Source organism: Strongylocentrotus purpuratus, unplaced genomic scaffold, assembly GCF_000002235.5.
Source record: "Strongylocentrotus purpuratus isolate Spur 01 unplaced genomic scaffold, Spur_5.0 spur5_scaffold_18, whole genome shotgun sequence".
NCBI lineage: Eukaryota > Metazoa > Echinodermata > Echinoidea > Camarodonta > Strongylocentrotidae > Strongylocentrotus > Strongylocentrotus purpuratus.
In genome coordinates this window covers 31,061,389-31,086,377 of record NW_022145603.1, presented here as the reverse complement: position 1 = coordinate 31,086,377, position 24,989 = coordinate 31,061,389, and the positions used below count along the sequence as shown (strand labels likewise).

The following is a 24,989-nucleotide window of genomic DNA, read 5'->3' as shown; positions in this document are numbered from 1 at the left end:
GTACATTGCAAAAAGGACATGTACACGCATACAGTGTAAGCCCATTGACATAACATGATGGAACTGACAAGGAATATCCATTAGTTCACAGCATATGCTCTGAGGAAAAGTAGAAATATTGAAGAAATACATTGGTAAAAATGTAATGAACTGGATAATAATAACAAATTATGTAATATTCTAAGTTATTCCATAATACACATATATACATGTAATATTTATGTTAATTTCAATTAAACTGTTCTGTAGTTGTAATGTTATGTGGACAACCCTCACATTTGCTTTTATTGACGCAAAAAATACATTACAGGATAAGAGAAATGTAATTGCTTTGGAAATACTTTCTTGGCATCTACTAAATGTCCCTTTACTTGCTGGTTATAGTGAACAATACAAACAATGGTAATTAATCAATCAGCAGTTTTTCTATCTTTAAGTCCTCCAAACTATATTAGCTATAGAAACTACATGTACAAGATTTGATATACCCGAACACATGTTCATTTAGATCATTTGCTGACATTTAACAAAAAAGATCCATTACTTATTTCATCTGGGGACAAAATAGTATCTCATTTGAAAACTTACATTTTAGTTGATACGTATAGAGAATATATGTAACAATCTTACCTCAATCTTGACACTACCGTTTTGGAAAATTATGACATATTTTTTTTTGTAATGAACAAAGTATTATGCTGAATCATAAATATGCAATTATTACAGCTTTGATACCAAGGAAGAATCATATGCAACAAACAAACATGTATATATTCACATCATTATGGATACTCATGATTTTTTTTTTTTTAAAGCTATCCTCACACTTTTTCCTTCTGAATATACAATGAGGTATAACATACCTTTTAGATTCAATGGCGATTTAATCAATTCATAGTGAGCATGCTGTAAATATATTCTTACTTGACCAACTATACCTGCATGTATCATAATGCAAATGCATTTTTCTGAAATATTGAAAATAAAAGAGCACTGTTTATGTACTGTTAAGCCAGGATGTGAAAATAATTGCACAGGAAATGACAAGAATGGTTGATGATACTTTTTTTTGTTTGGTAACATGCATTACAAAGACATTAATGTATGGAAATTCATAAGTATAACATCCGTGCATGTCAGTTGAAGGAGTGTTCTAAAATTCCCTTTTTAGGAAACTTCCAACTTTAATTTTAAGACTACAACAAATTTAAAGCGTTTTGCTGCTTTTTCTCATCAATTGATGTACCTAGTAACATGCTATTAAAGTAAATCAATGCGGTTGTAGTGAAGAGAAAAGAATTGCACTAACTCGTACATGGATCCTGACAAGATTCAGATAGTTAGACAGTGAAATTTGTATGACTTACATTTTGATTTTCAAATGACAGTGTTTCTCCCTTTTACATGTTAATGATTGATGAAATTAATAACAAGCGTACTGAACTGAAATATTGCCAATTAAAAAGCATTGTTTATGTGCTACAGTATAAATCAACATTCCTTTTGAAGGAAAGGATAAATGATCCAATATAATGTCTAACTATCTGATTCTTAGCTTCCTTCACCTTCACCTTCACCTATCCCACAGTCTGGCTGACCCTTGGGGCACCACTGAAGATTTATACTACCAGCTTCCTCCACTCCTCGTGGTTCTTGGCTTTACGAAGTATGATGTTTCAGTCAAGGTCACTCGTTAATGTTGTCTTCCCATCGTTTCCTCTGCCTGCCTTTTCGTCTCCCTCCTTGTACTGTTCCATGTAGAATAGTCTTGGCCAGTCCAAATGATCATGTGACATACCCATACCACTTTACTTTGCATCTTTTCACTGAAGTCAGGAGGTCTTCATACGGCCCTATGGTGTTTCCAATTCTGATTTTCACTACCTCGTTGGTTATGTGATCTCTATACCAGATACTGAGGAGTTTGCGGAAACATTTCATCTCCAGTGCCTGTATCCTTCTTTTAATGTCTGCTGTCATGGTCCATGTTTCACATGCATACAAAAATATGGACATATGGACAAGATCCTATAACCGATTTTGAATGGGTGGTATTCGTTTTCGACTGAAACACTGCACATGTGTGTTACTTCCAGCCTGCATAGAAAAAGAAGAAAATGATAGCGTGAATGGTAAAAATACAACAATCGCGTAAACAAATCAAAATTGATTCTATCAGGGTTTTACAAAAGGTCTCTAATAAAAAAATTAAAATCATATCAATTCTTTAACCTCCATGTAACAAATAAAGTGGGATAGACTTCTTTTTTAAATTCATGTATGCTCCAAAGCCTTTCTTTTAGGAATGAATGAATGCATCTAATTAAGAACACAAACTGATTATTATCGAACATGTCATTATCAAGTCCCTAGATATCATTCTTTATATACTGTACATTTATCTATAGAGAGAATGATTGGAAATTCAATTTTAAATATATATCTAAAGGCTATCCTCCTACATACGTGGAAAAGGTTCTCTCATACTGTAACCACTTTGTACGGAGCCCGGGAAGGGACATGGTAAAAATATTTTTATCTCGTTAAAACGAGATAGTTATCTCGTTTTAATGAGATAGTATCTCGTTAAAACGACATAGTATCTCGTTTTAATGAGATAGTATCTCGTTAAAACGACATAGTATCTCGTTAAAACGAGATAGTTATCTCGTTTTAATGAGATAGTATCTCGTTAAAACGACATAGTATCTCGTTTTAATGAGATAGTATCTCGTTAAAACGACATAGTATCTCGTTAAAACGAGATAGTTATCTCGTTTTAATGAGATAGTATCTCGTTAAAACGACATAGTATCTCGTTTTAATGAGATAGTTATCTCGTTTTAATGAGATAGTATCTCGTATAAGTCCATTGCATACTGGAACCGGGTGGTCCCTGTATTAACCCAGATAACAATACGACGTTACGCCAACGTGGGGCCAACGTAAGCTGTTACGTTGGTCCAACGTCGCCAACATGATGTTGGGCCCACGGCTTTCTTGCCGGCGGGCCAACGTTGGCCCGACAGTGACAAAATGACATTAAGCCAACATCGGGCCAACGTTGTGCCGACCCCTATCCGACCATATGTGCCGATGTCCTCCCGACATTGAACCAACGTTATGCCAACCTCTTTTCCACCGTATGCCGACGTCTTTCCGACATTGGACCAACGTCGTCCCAACCCTTTTTTAACCATGTGCCGACGTACGACCAACGTTATGCCAATCCCTATCCCACCATGTGCCGACGTTGTTCCGACATTGGATAAACGTTATGCCAACCCTTATCCCACCATGTGCCGACGTCTCCTCGACATTGGCCCAACGTTATACTAACCCCTTTTCAACCATGTGCCGACGTCTCCACGACGTAGGACCAACGTTATTCCAACCCCTATCCCACCATGTGCCGACGTAGTTCCGACATTGGACCAACGTTATGCCAACCCCTATCCCACCACGTGCCGACGTCGTGGGCTGTTACGTTGCGCCATCGTCGCCAATGTGATGTTGGGCCAACGGCTTTCTTGCCGGCGGGCCAACGTTGGCTCGACAACGACGAAATGACATTAAGCCAACATCGGGCCAACGTCCCCCGACGTATGACCAACGTCATGTCAACCCCTATCCCACCATATGCCGACATAGGACAAACGTAATGCCAACCCCTTTTCCACCATGTGCCGACGTCTCCCTGACGTAGGACCAACGTAATGCCAACCCCTTTTACACTATGTGCCGACGTCTCCCCGACGTTGTCCTAACATAATGCCAACCCTTTTCCCACCAAGTGCCGACCCCTCCTCCACCATGTGCCAATGCTAGACCAACGTTATGCCAACCTCTTCTCCACCATTTGCCGACGTAGAAGCAACGTTATGCCAACCCGTATCCCACCATGTGCCGACGTTGTACCTCCCCTTTCCAGTTCATGCCAACATCCTTCTGACATTACCAACACCAACTCAAAAACATATTCACACCAACATCAGTCGTCCGTTCATAAGAACATCGTCAAGATCATACTACATCGGACATGTACAATCATTCAAACACATGCATCACAACGTGACAAGAAAAAGCCAAGTAGTTAAAGATTGGATTAAATAAATAAACAGAGCAAAATCCACAAAATGAAGATAGTAACAATTTCATCAAAATTAGACTGAATTTGAGAAAAGTTCATTATAGAACTCGACTTAGATCCCTCTGGAAGATATGTATAATAACAATATTGAAGCAAGAGGGACATGTTATTTTAATTTCGTCATGTCTATTATCTTGTACATTTTAATCACTATCAAAACTTGATAACAACTTATTTGTCCCATTTGAATGAAAAGTTCACCATCTTGCTTCTTAGAATTTGCTCTGAATACATCCCCCTCCCTCCAAACAAAAGAACAAGGAAAATAAACTGATTTTGTGATAAAACATACTTTATTTTATGTGTAATAAACAAACTGTTGTAAATGTGAATACAATTATTGTACATCTTTCTTTTGTATTTTCGTGAATTCGAAAAAGATGTAAACGTAGTTTCAAGTTCAAGGTATCTCAATGTGTCACAATATAGGCCTACTATCAATGAATGCTAGGACGATAGGAGCTGTTATAAAAATGAATTGTCGCTTACACGTAACACAACATAACATACTGAAATTCATTGTACGAATATAATAAACAATCCTCACAATTTCCCGAGTAAAACAAAAAAAAACTTTCTGGCAGACGAACACGATTGCTTATGACAAGATTCCTCTACATATGTACAGCACAAAAATATAAAGAAATTAATAAAGTGTCCACCATTTGCATGCCAAGAACTAGGCAATTAATGTAAACAATGTTCCATAAAAAATTAAAAAAATAAAATTCAGAGAAATTGCCAACATTTTTTATGCTTAGGCATTTCAGAGATGCTGATACATTTCGTCGCCATATCTATTGTTAACACATCTACAAACTTTTTTTTAGGAGGGATAGTATACATTGCTTGAATGTGTGAAGTAAAGCAATCGCTAAATGTTTATATAACAAGAGAGGAAATTTGAAAGTGAAGTAAGAAAGAGCAGAGCTTGTAAAGGGAAAAACACAAGTTTCTTCACTCTGATATACCACTTTCAATATTTCTTTAAATTGAGAAGAAGGTAGTACGAAAAACATTCAGTCACTTAGATATATGAAACATTTTTTTCTTACCTTTGAAATTCTTTATAGCATGCATTTAGTTGACACGTTATACAGGCATTCAAATCAATTACGATCTTCTTCGACTCATGGTATAGCTCTCTTTTTAAAATTGGGCCATTAGTGAAATTTCACCACAATAAATAACAAGTAAAGATGCATAGCACACTATTTAATAACAAAAGTAATTGTTTATGTTTGTGTACAAAACATAATGCCTGCAGAGCTGGCTAGCAAGCACCGTAGCTTGCCTAAGCGGAGATCGTTCTTGATATAACATCACTAATCCTTTGGTCAATCATTCCGAGGAACTCTGAGAATTTTAAGGGCGGGGTCCACCATTAGACGAGCAACTTGGAGAGGTTTTCAAAAAATTGTAAAAAATATAAGGAGGCATTTATTTATGAAACAATTGTTATTATGTTGCTTTAAAAGGGTCTTGATACAAGACATAAAAGTTTTAATTTCCTAAGGCAATGGACCTTTAAAGAATGGGTTAGTCGGAATCAAAATCTTGTCTAGCTTGTGGTGGTACAACTTCGACATCTGTGGCAAAAAAAAAGAAGAAAGAAACCAAACAAGATTTAAAAGCAGATCATGGAAACATCACCTTGAAATAGTACGGATATTAATCAAATAGTACGGCATTCAAGGGAAGTAGTCTTGGGTGGCACATCCTCCCTAGTTTTGATGAAATTTCATGGATAGAAGTACTTTGTCATGAAAATAACTTCGTTCAAACTTTAGAGCGAATGACCCAGACGTATGGAAATTAGAAAGGAATGGATTTCTTTTATTTTTGTCTTGTTTAATTAGAATAGCATCAAACACTCTTCTTAACAAAGGAAATATTCATTTGAGGTAAAATGGCAGTAATATTCTTCAATAGAAAGAACCAATTTATAGTATCTGTTTGCTCAGTGTTGAGATGCTTGATTGATAACAGTTTAACGCCCCTCTTAAGTGTTGGATCCCAAAATTAGCCAAAGAATAGAAATATACATGACTGGAAAGCCAATACAAAACTAGACAACTTTGCTGGACACAATTTTTCTTCATAACGATTGCAGAAAAAGTTACAGCCCTTTGAATTAGGAGTGTCTGGCAGAATGCGGCAAAATTGTCACTCCCTAAAATAATGGGGCACACAGGGGTTTCATGGTTGGTCGCACAAAGAGTTACAAATGTGGAAGATGTAAACATGGCCATGAGGACGGAAAAAGCTGCAGAGGATCCAAGAAAAATCATTCAGGAGTGCATGGAGGCATGGCAGAGAAAGATGGGACATTGTGTAAGACTCCAGTGGGATTGCTTCGAAAGGGAAAACTCAAAGTCTGTAATTTGGGTATATATTTCTTTTGTGATATCAGTCCTGGAACTTTTCTGACACACCTCGTATATCTGTTCCACTTACTTGGCATCTGTGGATAGCATCCTTGAAGAAAATGCCTAAGAGCAGGTTGGTGAGTTGAAGGTTAATTCTTCTCAAATGCTGCCTCAATGTTGCCAAGGAAAATGCTGAAAATGAAAAAAGGAGGGTACAGTGGTGACTTATGATGCATTTTTTTTTGGGGGGGGGGGGCTTAGGTAGTGACTAACAATTACCTACATTTCCAGAAATATAATAAAATGTTTAGTCTTTCTGTTTTTTGAAGAGGTACATGTATGAACTTACTATAATATGCAACTTGTGAATAATTTACCTGTTGCTGATTCTCACTTGCAGAGAGTTTGAATTAAGTTACATTGAGCTCCTATCCTCATGGATGATTCCTATAGTCATACATATATCGGTTACAATCTGAAAATGCATTTTTTTTTTTTTAAATACATGAAACATTTCATTATTTACTTCAATCGCATTATGGTTAATGTCACCACTCCAAGCACTGCCATTTATTTCATCATTGGCATTGAATTGCCAGTGACAGCTTACCATTTCCATAGTCTAGTGCCATAGACTTTGTACATGGTGAAGGTATACACATGGAATGAGAGGTGAATCGAACCACACTTTAGCCCCTTTCTTTTATCTTTAGAACAATCTTAAGACATTTATTGAGTTACATGCATGATTAAAAATTGTACATCCATGGGTAGAATTTTGAATGATTCCTGCCAAGTTTGGTTACATGTGATCATGCATTTTGACCAAAAAAATTGATAAATCTGTTCCCTTTTCCATTTAGCCCCCACCCCTGATCCTAATGAACCCACCCCTGATGAAGGTGACAATAGCTAATCTTGAGCCTTCTGTTCATTGAGCTTCAAATCAATCCCAGAAAGTCATACCTGAATGAGATTAGCTGGGTGGTCAATGCTGTGCTGGAGGCTAGGGTGTGTATGCATGGGTTACAGCTGCAGAAAACACCCTACAAAAATTGTGCCTAAAAAGAGAATTTAAGAAAAAGTCAGTAAGTGACCTGTGCAATTAATACCCATATCAGGGCTGCACAAGAATTAGGTCATAAGTTTCAAGAATAAGGTTATGTGCCAACTAATGCCCAGAAAATTGGATTGTTTAGGTCTATCCTAAAGGTACGCTACAGCTCTAAGAGTCTATCAGTTCAGTACGTACCATCTACAGGTCCTTTGGATTCAAAATTACTGAGTCTGTACTCTAATAAGTAATCAATAGTCTGTCCATCATCAAAGGTGTTCAAGTCTAAGATTGAGAAGAGCCACCTACGATTCAACTATCTATTCTTTGCGCCCTCTCTCATCTGCTGCAATCATATACCAACTGGTCCAGCATCGTATACATCCAGATCCAGAAATCGTTACAAGTGTTTTCAAAACTTTTTCCTAGAACTTACATTCCATTACCCCTCATCTTGCTGCCTATTCTTCTATCTAATTTAATTTCTTATTTCAATTCAGTTTCTTTTTTTAACACTTACACTGAATAGGATTATAAGAGGAATTATCTTACTTGGAAACTCTGGATAGAACCCTTGTCCTTGTCCTTCAATTGGTGAGCTGAGCCTGAGGGATATTTCTTCTCAAATGCTGCCTCAGTGTTGCCGAAGAACACGCTGAAGACAGAAAACAAAGAAGCAGTGATGATTAGTGAGGCAATTTTTTGTTACCAAAATCATTAGCTATTCTTTTTTGGAAGATGGGAGATGAGTATGTGGTCCATGCATGGAAGGACCATATACATACATGTATGATATAGGGTCTAGAGACTACTCCCAACTAACTTATATAGATGTAGATCCTACACATGTATTAACACTTATGTATGACATCAGTTTAAGTTTGTCGATGTTTTAGCCAGGCATTAAGTTACTGAAGAAATACAATGAATACAAAATTAAAATATTGAAAACACAATCAATAATAATAATAATCCGCTTTTTTATAGTGCTTAAGAGTAAGACATTAATAATGTATCTAAGCAGTTTACAGATTATTATTACCCCGTCCCCGGTCATCGGATTCAATCAGGATTGCCCGCACACAATGTATGCACATTCTCCACTCCCTGGGGGAGTATTCCAGCCATGCATGCAGTCTAGGTCTAGTCCTTATTTATAATATTTCAAAACTTATTGATTTTCTACACTCGTAGTTACTAGTACAATAAACCACCCCTGCAGGCATGGGGCTCACTACGTTAGCCCCATGGTGTATACCTATCTAAAACGCACAGGCAACAGTGTTTTTCCCCCCAAAGAACTGGTTAAATAAACTTTTCATGCACACTGGTTTTTGTTTATTAATCTTACTTTGCATTTGTCAAGTAACTATTTCAGCAACATTTAAACATTAAAATATTGTAAATTTACTGAGAAAAAAAAAATAAAAAAATAATTTTATCAAATAGCTCAACATGTTAGCAATGAAAGTTAATATGAAGACAGTAAATTTATTAAATAAATAAATCCTCTATTTTTAGTGCTTCAACATACTCAACAGTGTTGCACTGATGTTTTTTTATTAGCCTCTAGATACGTAAATGTAAACATTTTGACAAAATCCCAGTTACTGTTAATGTTATTACATGGCTAGAAGTGTAAGGACTATAAGGGTGACAATAAACCTACTAGTAAACTGGTACCTAGCAAATAATTTGAACAACATAGTCATAGAATCTATACTGTGGCGGAATCAAGGGGGGGGGGGGGAATCGGCCATGGCCCTCCCCTTCTCCTTTTTGTCTGCTTGTCAAGGAATATTTTGGGTAGATCTAGACTAGATCTAAACAGACACTTGAAAAAGCTAAGGATCATTTTTTCCACTTTTTTCGCTGGTCAGCGAATTTTTCTGGTGCCTGATGAGGCCCTGAGGCTGAGCAGACTTCGGCCTAGACAGGAATAACCATCTTTCTGGGGGCATTTTTTTGACAAAATGACAGAGCTCAGAGGCATTTAGAGAAGCCAGATATGCAATCTCAGCGGATCCAACCGTCAACGCCAAATAGAGGCTGATATTTCGGTCCAACTTCGGCCCTCCCTTTTGAAAAATCCTGGATCCGCCGCGTCGCTGAAATAGATCTAGATCTATACTAAGACTAAGTTGCGGTGTATTGCATATTGCATAGTTGAATCTAGATCTAGACTCTACACACAGTCACTAACTTTGTTAGACATCAATAGCCGTGGAATATGAGGTTGTTTTTTTTTTTACAATTCTGACATTTGCTTGCTTTTTCCTCGTATATATCTAGACTAGTCTAGATCTATACATACGAAAATTCCACACTTCTACTGCAATGCGAGCACGTAAAAAAGTAACGTCTAGATCTAGTTTACTTTGTCTCTAGCTTGCAAAATGACCACAGCCTTCCCAGCAGGCCAAGCCCAAGGCCAGGGTCCCAGACCCAGACCGCGGAGAGCCTGAAGCGTCGGGCCCCAGAACAGGGCGCTTCCGATGGGGACTGCAGTCTGCTAATTGCATGAGCAGTCTTAAAATTAACGTTACACAGATCTAGAACTGATCGCGAAAAAGAGCAAATCTGTTAAATTAGCTGTTTGTTCACTTTTACATTGAATGACCCGGCCATAAATAAGTAAAAGAAGTGAACTAACCTTCAATCCTCGCGATTGCAACCGGCAACTTCTGGTTGAATTCAGTCGATCTACCGTAGACGTAACTTAGTAGTACATACGTACAAGGCCTGGCATGGCATGGCCGCCTGGCTATATACGCTATTACTGCATTAAGCAGCGAGCGCGCTAGCGCCAGCGCGCGCAGTCTAGTCTAGCCTCGCGGGTATTATGTTGTTAACCCGTGGACTACTGAATTCTCTCACTCCCATAGGCTTAATACAGGGACCACCCGGTTCCAGTATGCAATGGACTTATACGAGATACTATCTCATTAAAACGAGATAACTATCTCATTAAAACGAGATACTATGTCGTTTTAACGAGATACTATCTCATTAAAACGAGATACTATCTCGTTTTAACGAGATACTATCTCATTAAAACGAGATACTATGTCGTTTTAACGAGATACTATCTCATTAAAACGAGATAACTATCTCGTTTTAACGAGATAAAAATATTTTTACCATGTCCCTTCCCGGGCTCCGTAACTTTGACATATAATCTATTAAGAGGTAATGACCACATCATCTTGAAAAGCCTTGTGAGGCATTTTTTCTATCTACACATATAAGTTATAAAAAAAAACATGAATGGTGCCACTTGTTGATTTCCCCTTTCTGTAAAGGAGGTTTAATTGAAAATTATATAGTTTAATAGAACCATGATCATAGATGTGCAGGATATCCTCCTGAATATGATAAAGTTTATGGGTGAGTGTATATTACATGTAGGTACATAATAATTACAGTACTGTTTCATCAGGGTTAGCATTAAAACAGTTATAAATCAAATCATGAAAACATGAAAATATGAACTTGCAAAGATGCATTACAATTAATCTATAACTATTTAATTATATTGCGAAAGTGTATTGGAAAAAGAGGGAATGTTCACTACACACACTGATGAAACTTGGTTATCAAAGGGGAAGTCTACCTTGATATAATGATGGTTTTGAGAAAAGCAGAAAAACTACAGACAAAAAACTCAATGACCAAAACAACATGTCTGCAACTACCTAAAGAGAAAGGAAAAAAATCAACTACAGGCAATTTCGGAAAGAGTTCCATATATATAACCCACTAAAATCGATGCACAGCTGTATAGCCTACCCTCACTCTCATCCTAATCCTAACCCAGCATACCCATATTTTTTCCTTCAATTTTAGTGGTGGTTACGTGTACATATGGAACTCATGTCGTAATTTTGATGGCCTTGCAGGGTTCATCTTCTGAAACTTGCAAACATTACAAAGATGTATTTACAAAGATGTATTATAGAATCAGAACATAATTGCCGGAGTTGATTTGAAAGTTGTTGGAATGGTGTTAAATGCAAATTAGCATCTTGTGAATGGTGTAGACTTTGTTTATTGACATTCCTCTTGCAATTTCGTTTTAAGGCTACAAACATTACTGTTATGATAATTGTAGATCTATCACATAAAAGATGACAAGTGACGTTTGAAATTAGATTTGGCTTCCTACATAATTAATCATAAAATGTCTCAAATTTATTTGCTTTGTGTTTCTGCTACGTGTATACATGGTGATGGTCTTTCTCTTGCTCCCTTATTACTCTGCAAGGAAAGACCCAGTATTTAACAGCTCATTGCAAAAACTATATTGTGTCTTGAGTGAAGCCCAAACTGGTTCCTGCTGCTTAGCCTTGGCTGCATTCTCCTTATAGTCTTCTAGCTCAGATCCTCTCTTCCACACTTCATTTCATTATCGCAATTTGTTCTTATATCTTATGGGTTACCGGTACATATCCCTAATCTATGTGAATCATGCATTATGTTGCTGACTGAAGAAAGCAATTTCTAAATTTGCAACTTAAAAGATCTAAGCATACGTCAAAGGGCTGGCTCAAAGAATACATAGAAGCCAGAAAAACAGGAAGGGGGTGGGGGGGGGGGGGGGAGATTGGACTCAAATTCATAAGATTTCACAAGAGGACTTTATGAAAGCAGGTCATTTTATACAATAAATAAATATAGTTGTACTTTGAATCATCTTCACATGAAAAGGACTTACAGGTAAGTAAATGTTTTTAAGATATTGTTACATGTACCTGCTACTGCTACCTGGAGCTAACCCTCGTCGCTGAGAAATAGCCTTGAAGTATACTGTTTGGTTGAACGGAAATTCCATTTCAGCTGTATACTACCGCAAATGTCTGACAGTTTGCTCCAAAGAAGACTGTAGTTTGGGTAAGAGCAATAGTTACAATTAAGTATAAGTATACACATGTAAAGTTGCATTTATACAGAACTATTACAGTGACATAATAACAATATTGCAACTTCCTGCGATCAAAAAGGGGAAGAGAGAGGTAGCTAGAGTGATTGAAAGTAAAAAAAGGGGAAAAAAGAGGGGAAAAGAGGGATAAAAAGGTAGAAAGAGAGAGAGAGAGAGAGAGAGAGAGAGGATATAATTGAATCAGGAGCTGCCAAGACATATACATTTCTACTCATATGAATCTGCATAATAATATACAATACAAAAACTACATGTAGGTATTGTTAATACATGTTCATGCAGATCTGCTGAAATGGATGATATAAAATCAATGTTTGGTAGTTGTTGCTTAACTTGAAATAAATATTTGAAGAGCTGCATGAATAAGTATATTATTTTCTTTCAAATCAATGATGGTATTGTTTCCAAGAAATAAGAGTGACTTAAATTGAAAGTTTGTTTTAAAATGTAGAAGCCACAGTATTCTTGTGCACTGATGCATGCAACATGCTATCTTTAACATTTGAAATGTGATACGTCTAGCAAAAACAATCCTAACTTAAGTTTGTGGGGTAGTATTGTTCCTTGTACACAAATGGTATTTAGATAATACTAACACAGCACTGCCAACAAAATGAATGGATGAGTACCGTTTAAAACTTTAAAATGTATCCAATAAAAATATTGTTGCATATTCTTTTTAGACAGTAGACACCCTTTAGAAAAACAAAAATCCTAAGATTTTACTGCAAGCTATAATTATTATTTCATTTGGCATTGCAACAATGGAAACAATAAATTACTGCTAAAATGTATGGACAGTGAGATTTTATGCAAATTTAGTCTCAAAGTTACTATTCAGTGCGTATAATAAAAAAAATGTACCAGTTCCAACTTTGGTAACTTAATTATAAAGTTGATGTGCACTGTAAAACTTACAGGTTGCAATCCACAGCAGTCATTAATTTTGCACAGAGGGGGGGGGGGGGGGGGGGGGGGGGGGACAAATTTCCACACCCAACCCTCTTTTAAAGACTAAAACCATAGACCGCTAAAACCAAGGAACGGCTCTACGTAATATGTACACTGTATACAATATATACCAAACTGAATGGAAATCATACCAGAGTTGAAGAATAAATGAAAAATAGATGTGCATAAGAATAACTTTGACATAGACACACACAAACAAAAATCCAATAACTTTTAAAAGGAAGACTGGCCAACTTTTAATGCTACATGTAGTATATACATGTAGGAGATTGCATATACTGTAGGGATAAGGGGTAATCTTTTGGAAATTGGATTAAAATAGAAAAAAAAAATCATTTAAAGGAGAAAACATTATGCAATTAATATCTTTGTACAGGAAATAAATAAAATATATCAATAAAAAACAACTACAAACAAACAAAAATAAAGGATAATCAGCTGATTATTGTTGGAGAAAAACATTATCTTTTTAATATGCAAATTATACTTTAGTTTCTTTTATTTCTATACAAATTCAGACAAATCGCAAAATATTATGGTAATGAAAGATAACTGACCATGGTTAGTTAAATCTTAGGTAATCAATAGTATTCAATGGTTTTGGATCCTCAGAGAAACATGTATTTTAACTCAAATTATATTAATTAATTTAGCTTTACCTAATCTATAGAACATAATGGAAATTGAATAGAAAAGCTGTATTTTCCACTCAATAATATGACTCTTCTGAAAATATGTGCACATGTACATGTAATGTACATGTAGGGTCTTACTATATTAAAGATTTGTAATAAATAGTTTTTAAAATGGCATAAGAATACGAAGAGGGAGAAAGTGCAACATGGATGCTTCACATTATACACTGTCGCTCATATAGTTGGAATATTTTTGTTTTACCCCACTTTATGGAATTATTTTTAAAATAATTTAAAAATAATAGATCTAGATAATAGTATCCATTCTCCGATTTTATTGAATAATAATTTGACAATGTGTGTTTTGCGTGACTGCTAAAGCATGTGTATGCTACTATGCTTATCAAATAGGGGACCTACGCCCTTAAGTCATAAATGACAGTAACGAGGATTAATGCCCCACAAAAGGGCACTAATATAGCACATCGACACGGTTTTGATCCTGGGGCCTCACAGTTACGAGGCCATTGCTTTGTCACTGAACCATGACTGTACGAAGCGGGGGCTAGGATAGGGGGCAGTTTCCATAAACAAAATAAAAAACAGAAAATGAAATTTATTGCATTTTACCCCGGTCCCCAACATAAACAAATCCTCTGAATGGCCATGCATTATGGCTCAAAAGCTGTTCAGTTTTCTATTAGAGGGATATCAGATGGATATTTAAAAAGGGGTGATGATGTTAATGCCGAGGTGATAGAGAAGGGCAGATTAGAAAATAATTCTGAATTCTGAACCTTACAATTTTCCTTCTACATACCAAAGTAATTTACATTTCATTTATTTACTGACAAATAATTGCAGTCACTTTTGCAATCAATAATAGTCACTCTTTCCAGTTTATTATTCTCATACATGTATGATCTCCTTTTCTCTCTCTTTAAATATCTCTCTCTCTCTCTTTCTCTTTCTCTCTTTGCAGCTGCAAGTTCCAGGTACTGTTTTGTTTTAAGTTTGTGCAATGTTAAGCACCTAACAGGAATAAAGGTACATGGGTGTCATTGGATATTAGGGTATTAAGGAGGGTACTTTTGACAGACTTTGTTTCAAATTGGCATCCCAAATATCTAGCTACAGATACGGGGTAATAAAGTGGACATGTACATGTATGTAAAAGTAGCTGCACAAATCTAGAGTCTGCTTATCGTGCATTTTATAGAATGAAACGGGATAGTAACTTTGGAGCAAAATACTATAGAACATAAATCGGTTATACAAATATTAACACTTGGGATGAAGAACAGGAAATCTGAAAATTAATGAATCGTCATTGATGAGAAAAATAAAAAATCACATCATTTTATTCATTAGGTCATTTCATTGTGATGACGAGTAGGTGATTAGAATTTCAAAATGTACCCAGGAGAAATCTGCCCAGATAGAAAGCTTGTGACATATATTTACATTCAATATCATGCAGCACTTTACAGTTTTCTATTCTTCTGTTTTATTATTTGTTTAAATTTCTCCTTTTATTGAGATAACCCTATGTTAGTCTTTTTTTCCTTCTGTTTTCCTCTTTCTCTCATTTTCTATGTTATTCCTTTTTTATTGTCTACATCTTTTTTCTTCTTTTTTCTGTCCTCGCTTCATGTTCTCTTATTTTATCCTTCTTTTATCTTTTACTTTAATATCTTCTATTCATATACTGTTTTTTATATTCTTCTTTCACTTTCCCCTATTTCTGTCTACATAGGATATGACTTTTCACTCAGTTTTTGTCTTCTTTCATTGGTTCTTCTCTCTTTCCCTGTGTGTGCCTTTATTTTTCTCATTTGTATCTAAACAGTTATCTTTGTTCTTCTTCCTTCACTCATTTTCTCTTTCACACCTTTTTCGCATGTATTCTTTATCTTAAATGTTATCATCCTCCATGTTTACAATCAACTATGTTTATCTTTTTTTTCTCATTCATCTCACCTCATGACTGCGAATGGTGGTCATGTTTTACATAAAAATGTAAGAAAACAAAAATGACATAAACTCACTAATGCACAGAGAAGTTGCCCACTAATACCTTCCATTTTTTTATAAAGAAGAAGCATCCAAAGAACAGGAAATCATTAATAATTGGGGATGTGTCAATTTTGGTGGTGGCCTACCTCTTTGTTGAAGCGTACTTAAAAACACCAGAAAAATCTCACAAATTAAAAAATATAAATCCTTTTCACGATTTAGAATCTTATTTCCATACAATTCCATAACTTGGATCTCTGTCACCTTGATCAAGTGAAATTTTGAGGCTTTGGGGGGGGGGGGGGGCTGGTGATTTATTTCCCTTGTCAAAACTCACACAAAAGTTTGAGAATACTCACAGCAGTTGTACTCCACCATAGCTTTACAAAATGTACCTGTTGAAGAGGCTTCAATATGTCTTGTGTTCTAGTATTAATAGCAGGGATTGACCATTCATAGATATATAAATGTACATGAGGAAAAAATTATTCAAAATTTCCCTTCAACTCTGAAACACAAAATATGTACGTGTAGCATAAATTACAATACATGTATGGGTTGAAGAGTCCCTGAATTGAGTTTTTTTTTTAATACAATGTAAGAGAAACAGAATGGCAAAAGTTTGAAATAAATCAGACCAATACTAAGAGTTATGAATGTTTGAAGTATGAGATCACTAAATAAATGTGAATCTCAATTTGGCAATTTGGTACATTCATGTAGACATTGATAACTCTTCTGTTTGTTGTCTACTTCACCTCTGAAACATACATGTAGCATAAATTACATTACATGTGTGAGTTGAAGAGTCCCTGAATTGGGTTTTAAAAAAATACACTGTAAGAAAAAGAGAATGGCAAAAGTTTGAAATAGATGTAGACATGTATGGATAACTCTCCTGTTTGTTGTATACAAAACATAATCTTAAGTGCCTTCTTCCTTGTGGAAATTATCAGTTTATTTACAGGTCCTCTTAAGATATAAAGAACCTTCTGAGTCATACATGTACATGTTTTTTTTCTTTTTCATTTACATTTTAGTCATTCTGTGTGTTGGAACAAATGGAAAAGTTGTCCGCCACTACATCCTATAGACGTTACTGATTCAGCCAATTTGAAGAGCCCATACCTACATGTTTTAATGATTACAAATTTACAACTTCAAAAATGTGTACATGTAACTTTGTCACTTTTAGTCTGATTTAAATTTAAATCAAATTGTCCCCATTGTGCTTCTTATATTTGTTCAGCCTTCCACTGGTAGTTTGCTAATACTAGAGAATAAGGTGGATTTCCCTTTAACATTAGGTATATTAAATCTTCTGTGAGAAGAGAGATTATGGTGTCTGTTTTTCACTATTGCAGCAGTGCAGTGGCAGATCCAGATTGGGGGGGGGGGGGGGCCGCGGGACCCCCTCACTTGGCCCCATAAACAGGTAAATTTAACCTTTTTTTAGATTAAAAAAAAACGCCCCCCTGGAGAAAGGGGGGAGCAAAGGGGGCCGGGGGTGGTGGGTGTTAACTCGGTGCTCAACATTTTTTCACGAATTGGGCCCCCTTTCAGCCGGCCCCCTCCCTTTCTGCAGACTGGATCCGTCCCTGCAGCAGTGAATTCCACTACAGTCACATAAAGGTCCCAATAGTGTCAACAATTAATTTGGATAAACTTGCATAAATTTGCATAAACTTCCATAAATGTGAGTGCAACCAAGATGATCAATTACAGAACAGGGACAACCAACAGCTTGTTCGCTAGACTGGTTAGAATAGCCTTAGGGCTAGGTGAAAACATGAAATATGATATGGATGTCACTAAGCCTTAATTGGCACCCATATCGAGAGTGACACACCAAATTGCTATCCCTCCAGTATCAAATATTTACATTTTTTTGTTAAATGTTTGTCAAGAGTGTGCGCACCTATGCAGGTTGCCCCTCAAAACTGCTCCAGTAAATGTGCTGTTTTTTATGCTTTTTTAGTGAGCTGACCTTTACTGTGCCTTTTCAATGTTTATTTGGGATGTCTGGACGCTTTTAAGTTTGATTTAGTGTGATATCCGGACACGAAATGGTTACAATTTGGAGATTGTGTTTTCAGCATAATATTCATGTACTGTAATGCTTTTGCTGTGAGCCATTTTGCCATAGACTTTGTACGTCTCTCACTGCTGAATCATCCAAGTGTATACTCTTTTCACTGATTGCTGGTGATTTATTGAGGGAAGCTACACATTACACTGTACAATGGATCTGAGAGGGGGAGTTTCCATTGTGCTCCTTTTAATCCTTTTGAGCTCAACTGACTCTGGCTGTTGTGGGTGCTTTGCCTATTCACACTCACTTTCTAATCATGACTTCACTCCAACTTTGAAAGTGAAAGGATACTGTAATCAGCGAGTTTCATACTACAACAACTCATCAGCAACTTTTCAATTGACTTTACTCCTGTGTGGTGATATCAACCCCAACCCTGGTCCTGAGAAAGAAAATGGCTTGCACTGTAGTACACATGCAAGAAGAACATACGAGCGCAACGATCTGCACGAACTGAATTTGGCATGCACGAGGGAAACTTGTCTTACAAAAGTGGACAGAAATGTGTGGAACATAATCCACAAACTTGGGATTGCACGCAAGCGCAAAACTCACAGAGGACGAAAAGGCCGCCGCCATCACAATCCAATTCCCGTCCTTATCCGTGATAGAAATCCCCGGCGCTCTAGTTCTAGACCTCGAGAAAACAGACTTATCCACATAGAAACGCACCACCATCGCATATCCAAAAGCCTACCTACCGTGATGCTTTTTAATGCTAGGTCACTTAGCAACAAGTTTAGTGACTTTGAAGCTGTCCTGAACACAACTCACACCAACTCCGATGTCATTGGAGTGACAGAAACGTGGTTTTCTGCAGCAAAACCTGCTTCCGCCTGCCAGTTGTCATCTTTTAAACTTTTCCACAACGATCGTGAAGAACGGCAGGGTGGGGGCGTTGCCTTGTACATCCGAGATGATATTAACTGCTACGAAGTCTTCAGAAATGTTACTCCACCACACCTTGAGGCCCTCTGGGTGCGCCTCAAATCGTCTCGAACTGTTCATCTAGCTAATGATATATATGTTGGCGTTATATACTCACCTCCACGTTCACCTTCCAGAGGAGAGATGAGTGATTATATCATCGCCGCCGTCGACAACATCCGGCTTCAGTCAGACAGTGCTACAATAGTCATCATGGGTGACTTCAATGACCTTGCTACCGATGATATTGAGCACCAGACCCTGCTATCCCAGGTGGTTACTGAACCAACCCGGGGCACTGCTACTCTTGACAAGATCCTAACGGACATGGCTGATGTATACAATGATCCTGTCATCTCGGCACCGATATCGTCTAGCGACCATTGCGTAATCACATACCGGCCACTTTCAGAAGTCCCTCCTAGAAAGTCGTTCAACAGATCATTTCGACCTTTCCGGGACTCATCTGTACGTGCGTTTGGCCAATGGATTACGCTGATGGATTGGTCTACGCTTCGAGAATCTGATGCTAACGCCCTGGCTGCCGATTTCCACGAACTACTCAACATCAAGTACAGGCAATTTTTCGAAATTGTCACTGTGAAACGACGCCCTAACGACAAAGAATGGATTAATGATCGCATTCGCAGAGCCATCATTAAGCGTAATACTAGCTACAGAACCGGCTCAGCAACCTACAACGCGCAGAGAAACCTTGTCCAGAGAGAGATAAAAGATGCTAAGGACAATTTCTATGCTCGCAAGGTGCACCATCTGAAAAGAGCGGAGCCCGGTAAATGGCATCAACAAATCCGCAATTTAGCCGGCCTTTGCAAAAAATCACTTTGCCTCTCATCCGACGACAAATCTGAAAACGATATAGCTAATGATCTGAATACACATTTCGCTAACATCTGTTGTACATTGCCTCCACTCGACCCGTTTGCTATGCCGGCATACTTACCTGCAGCATCACCGCCTCCGACGATCCTGCGACATCAAGTATACCACAAACTTAGCCGTATCAACACATCGAAGGCCTGTCATCCAGGCGAATGCCCTTCACGTCTTTTGAAGGAGTTTGCCTTTGAGTTGTCCGAGCCCTTAACCCACATTTTTAATTGCTGTCTAAGAGAGGGTTGTTTTCCTAATATTTGGAAAAATGCTTCTGTGTGTGCAGTACCGAAGGTTTCACCAGTGACTAGTTTTGACCAGCTACGTCCCATCTCGATTACCCCTATAATATCTCGCATCTTCGAAGGGTTCCTTGCTGATTGGATATTGTACGACATCAAGGACAAAATCGACCCCAAGCAGTTTGGTAACAGACGCGGTACTTCGATTGTGCATTGCCTCGTCAGCCTGTTGGACACCATCCATACAGGTATCGACACCTCTGGAACCTTTGCTAATCTGTGCACAATAGACTTCAGTAAGGCGTTTGACCACGTTAATCACGCGATTGTGATCCAGAAGCTGATTGGGTTAGGAGTAGATCGCTCTATCATCCCTACTTTATGTAGCTTTTTGTCTCAGAGAACGCAAACTGTCCGCTACCATGGAACAACCTCCCAGGAAAGATCCATCACTTGTGGAGTGCCACAGGGAACACGTTTGGGCCCGATACTTTTTTTGGTATTAGCTAACGATGCTGCACAGATGACTGAGAACCGCTGGAAGTACGTAGATGACCTAACTTTGTTGGAGGTCATTAACAAATTTCAACCGTCCCAATTACAGTCTCATGTCGATTGCCTTACTAGTTGGTGTCAGGAAAATGATGTTATCCCGAATGCCGCTAAGTGCAAGGCTATGCAAGTCTCCTTTCTCCGAACTCCACAGCATCCTCCTGATCTGCTCATCGACTCAGCTAGCCTGGAGATTGTTTCCGCGATTAAGTTGCTTGGGGTCATCATCCAATATGACCTCAAGTGGGATCAACAAGTCGATCGCATCATATCAAACGCGTCGAGGAGATTGTTCATCATCAATAAGTTAAAAAGGAATGGGGTCAACACTCAAGATTTGGTGACAATCTATCAGCTCTACATTCGACCGGTACTGGAGTTTGCGGCCCCCGTTTGGACTTCTGGTATAACGAAGGCTCAGGCTGAAACCATCGAACGTATTCAGAAGCGAGCCTTGAGGATAATCGTTTACCCAAATTTACTGCCATATAGTGAACTCCTCAAAACTTTAAAACTAGAATCCCTTAGTAATAGGCGTCTCGAACTAGCAACTAAATTTGCCAAATCAGTTTTAACCTCTCCTGACCATCGCCATCTCTTGCCACAAAGTAGAAAATCAATCACAGGTCGCAATCTTCGGAACTCTACACACATGACATTACCTCGTATACGAACTCAAAGACGCAAGCTTTCTCCCATTCCTTACTTTATACAACTTCTGAATTCAACTTCTTAGTTATGCCCTCATATGTTCGCCATTGTGAATTTTTAAATGTTAATTAATTATTGCATAATGATTATCTCAAGCATTAGTATTAATGTGATCTCCCAAAGCTGTTTTAATTTGTTTTTAATTTGAATTCCAAGTCCTTTCACTATAGCAATGATCACATTATATATAATTACTTATGGCAATTGTTTGATCTCCCAAAGCTGTTTTAATTTGTTTTTAATTTGAATTCCAAGTCCTTTCACTATAGCAATGATCACATTATATATAATTATTCATGGTAATTGTATGATCTCCCAAAGCTGTTTTAATTTGTTTTTAATTTTCCAAGTCCTTTCACTATAGCAATGATCGTATTATATATAATTATTTATGGTAATAGTATGATCTCCCAAAGCTGTTTTAATTTGTTTCTAATTTGAATTCCAAGTCCTTTCACTGTAGCAATGATCGTATTATATATAATTATTTATGGTAATTGTATATACTTATTTATTTACTTATTATTATGTACTGATATACTTATTATATTTTGTTTAACTTATTAATGATTTAATTCATCCATGTGTTTTTTTACCTTGTTATATTTTTTGTTATGCATTTTATATTGTTAACTGACTTGTTTAGTCTTCGGACTTTTTAATCAGTACTTGAATAAAACCAAATATCTATCTATCCATCTATTTTAAAGTGATTTGTATGAGAAGAAAGAAGAGTTTATATTACTAGTCCTACAGTATAGTAATACTAATCATACTAGTATTAACAGCTACCACTTTTAGTGTGGGTACTTCTAGTGGTTATTATGAACAAATTTGAATTTTTGTTTTATATCAATTATCAGTCTTGATAGGGGTACGGGTATCAATTTAGTGACTCGGTAACATTGCCTCAGATTCTGAAGAAAAAAACTCCTGGATTTAGCTCATGCTGCAATCATGATTACAAACATTTAGGTCAGTCAGGAATCCCATGACTTTACAAGCCGATTGCCTAGCTGTCTGATTATCAAGATATTTATGATTGGAAATCAAAATTTCATTTTTTGTTTACCTAACAGTTTTTTATTACATTCATGTACACTACACTGCGTCGGTCAATGGAGGTGCGCACCATATTTGTCTTTATTTAGTTGATTGCCACTGTTTTTCTTACCTTATCTATGTTACTTTTGTATTTTTGCTTTTTCTTCTAATTTAATTCTACGGGTTATAGTCTTCTCTTAATCAGAACACTGTGCGCTTAGAAACATCAGTATTAAGCGCCTAATAAATGTTATGTATTATTATTATTATTACAGTCTTTTGGGGAAAATGAGTATGGTAAAAATGGTAACTCAAACTAACAGATTTTTACTTCTTTGAGGCATTTCTATCATGATCATTTTGAAGCGCAATTTTGTTTAGGGCTTCAATATTACACCATATCACAGGCACTGATAACACGTAGGGCCATACAGCTCAGATTGAATATTATTAAATGATGGGTATAGGCCAAGTGATATCAATGTTATTAGATCTACAACCTGCGTCTAGCAGCTACCATGAGCTGAGGATGCATGATGACACCGACAGTAGCCTATACGTGTGAAAAGTTGATGCACATGGGTCATATGGCAAGATTATTAAGAAGTCTGATTTGAACGTCATATGCTACCTTACGTAAAGTCCACGCCTAAAATGCAATCATTAGAGTCACAGTTTTTGATATTTTATATCGTATTCCACCCAGGCCTGCAGGGCAAAACCACTCCAGCAAGGCTAGAGTCAATGCTTAGGCGTATTGTCCTCTAGCGCTGTTACATGTACGTGCTGAGAGGCAGCAATAGCACACGATGAACACATTGCACACAATTGCACACTAATGCACACAATGTATACAAAGTGGTTGATTAGCAAGTTTGACAGTAGACTCACGATTTGAATTTTTGAATTTTTCTTTCTAGTCTAGATCTATATGACTATAGACTAGATTCTAGATCTCTAAGTATAACTATAACATAGACCTAAGTTGAAAAAATTGTATGCTATTTAGGTGTCATCAACTCCCGGGCCCCCCCCCCCCCCCCCCACTCCGAGAACGGATGGACCCCATGCGTGTTACCAAAATGTCCTTTTCGTAACAAAAGAAAAAGGTCGACCCGTATTGACTTTACACACCGGACTTTTGCTGAAAAAGGCTTGTATAACAAAAGAAAAAGGTCGACCCGTATTGACTTTACCCCGGCCCCCCCCCCCCCCCCCCCCCACGCAGGGGTCGGAATGACCGCATGCGTGTTACCAAAATGTCCGGTAAAGGGGTACTTTTCGTGCGACAAAGTCCGGCCCGAGAATTGTAAAAAAAGGGGTGTATTTGACTTTTCACCCGGAGATTTCTTTAAAAAGGGGGTGTTTTTTCTTTTTTTCTCTCATCTCTTTTGACTCCTGAGAAATTATTCTGAATTTAGGGGGGTGCATTGAGCATTTTTCCTGATTTAGGGGGGTCTCCAAGGCAGGAAAAGCCTGTGAAAAGCCCGCGAAAGGGGGGTTCGAAAAATTTGGCAGTCCTCAGATAGGGGGTGCTTTCAAAAAGAGGGAACGAGCATATGCGTACCCTAAATAACACTGAGTGGGGGGGGGGGGGGCCAGGGACTTTACACACCGGACTTTTGCTGCAAAGGGGGGGGGGGGTAACACGCATATGCATACCCTAAATAACACTGAGTGGGGGGGGGGGGGCGGGCATCAACTATCACTAAAGTACCGATTGTGAGTGAAATCAGTTGAGTTTTGTACAGTGTAGTTTGAAATGCTGAAAATCAATATGAACAGTTTTTAATACACAGCTGCACAGCCAGGATAGTAATGCAGCTATGTGTGGGCAAAACCAGGGACATGGCTCGTGATGTCCACCAGTCTAGGTATCCTGCCGGGCGGGAGCGGCGGGCCCGGCGCACCTGGTAGGGCTATTATTTCCATTTGAATGTGCAAGTTAGATTTATTTAAAAAAAGAATAAAATACGGTGTTACTGTAGAACCTACCTTAATCAGACGGATGGGCACATAATAGAGACCTATCTTGATGTCAGGCTACTAATGTGGTCTAGTTCTTTCAGTCGGGCAACCGTGTTCGTGAAAGAGAAGAAAGACAGCTGCACGATGCGATGGAGAGTTAGCTCGAGAGCGGGCTGCCGTCGCGTCCGGGGCATGCATCGCAGGCGGTCAGATCCGAGCTTCCAGCGTGGCCGTGGATGCGCCAGATTCAGAGCGAGTGCTAGTTTCTCGAAACTGCCATAAGTCTAAGCTCGTGGAGATTTGGCAGAAACACGTGTTAGATCTCTATCACACGTTTCAATACGATGTCTAAAAAGTTAGACTTAATGACGGTTTCGTGAAACCTCCCCAGGTGTTCGGTGTCGGGGATATCTGGGCAGCGTTT

At 37.8% G+C, this 24,989-nt stretch overlaps 2 long non-coding RNA genes across 3 annotated transcripts; both read right to left on the bottom strand.

Moving 5' to 3' along the window:
* Positions 1-254: 254 nt before the first annotated feature.
* LOC105438104 lies at positions 255-24,989 on the bottom strand. The gene is made up of 3 exons (XR_004064816.1): positions 24,593-24,989; positions 12,325-12,452; positions 255-2,097 (listed from the first exon to the last, which is right to left on the bottom strand). It is a non-coding gene; the product is annotated as an uncharacterized LOC105438104 (long non-coding RNA).
* On the bottom strand, positions 4,468-10,507 carry LOC115925568. Of its 2 annotated transcripts, none has more exons than XR_004064818.1 (5): positions 10,227-10,507; positions 8,126-8,228; positions 7,486-7,580; positions 6,586-6,711; positions 4,468-5,739 (listed from the first exon to the last, which is right to left on the bottom strand). It is a non-coding gene; the product is annotated as an uncharacterized LOC115925568 (long non-coding RNA). The 2 variants fall into 2 exon arrangements; XR_004064817.1 differs by having other exon boundaries at positions 6,608-6,711; positions 10,227-10,504.